This window comes from Nematolebias whitei, chromosome 1 (genome assembly GCF_014905685.2).
Source record: "Nematolebias whitei isolate Nwh7 chromosome 1, NemWhi1, whole genome shotgun sequence".
NCBI lineage: Eukaryota > Metazoa > Chordata > Actinopteri > Cyprinodontiformes > Rivulidae > Nematolebias > Nematolebias whitei.
The window spans coordinates 44,152,445-44,153,276 of NC_056498.1; the positions used below are offsets into that span (position 1 = coordinate 44,152,445).

The 832-nt window shown below is 38.6% G+C and overlaps 1 protein-coding gene across 1 annotated transcript in view; it reads right to left on the bottom strand.

Moving 5' to 3' along the window:
- rhoq (ras homolog family member Q) overlaps window positions 1-832 on the bottom strand; it is a 16,477-nt gene that overhangs the window by 9,474 nt on the left and 6,171 nt on the right. The gene's annotated exons all lie outside the window — the stretch shown is intronic.

Sequence of the window (832 nt, forward strand, 5' to 3'; positions counted from 1 at the left end):
ATTTTGTTGAGAGACCAGCTGATCAGATCCATCAAATTAAGAAGGTATGCAGGAAAAAAGAGGCTCATTGAAGGTTCACAAGATGAAAGAGAGCAAAGCAGGGAAGCAAGGGGACAGAAGAGGACATGTCTGTCTTCACTGGAGCACAGAGAGAGAAAAAACAAACAAACAAACAAATAAACAAAAAACTGTGGTTGTGTAAAGTGCTATAGAAATAAATGAAATTAAATAAAATGAAATTAAATAAAATGAAATAAGCTCTCAGAAACTGGTTTCTCAGATCACACCACTGGTTGGTTCTCTATCTCTCAGATCGGAAACAATGTGTTCAACATAATGTTACTTCCTCGTTATTTAACAGTCAACAATGGTGTACCACAAGGCTCAGTCTTAGGACCCACCCTCTTTACAATCTTTATAGGAAATGTAGGTCAGATCATTCCTTATGCATCCATACATTTCTACGCTGATGACACAGTTGTTTATTGTCGAGCTAAAACAGTTGATAAGGTTTTCCAGCTGTTGAAATCTGCCTTTGACATCCAGTTTGATTTGTTCAGTCTCAGACTTGTCCTTCACGTCGACAAAACCAAAGGATGTTGTTTTCAAACAGGAAGTTGGTCCCAGCTGTTCTTCCTCTGATTTTATCCTCAAATGGTGTCCCCATTGAGTTTGTTGATTGCTACAAATATTTGGGTATCTTGGTCATTTGCATCTCTCTTTTAAGCTCCATTAACTCCACACAGACTCTCTCACTGGTACATCTTCATCTTTAAATCACTTCCTGGTCTGCTGCCTTCATACATCTCCTCCTACATGTCTCTGTATGAGT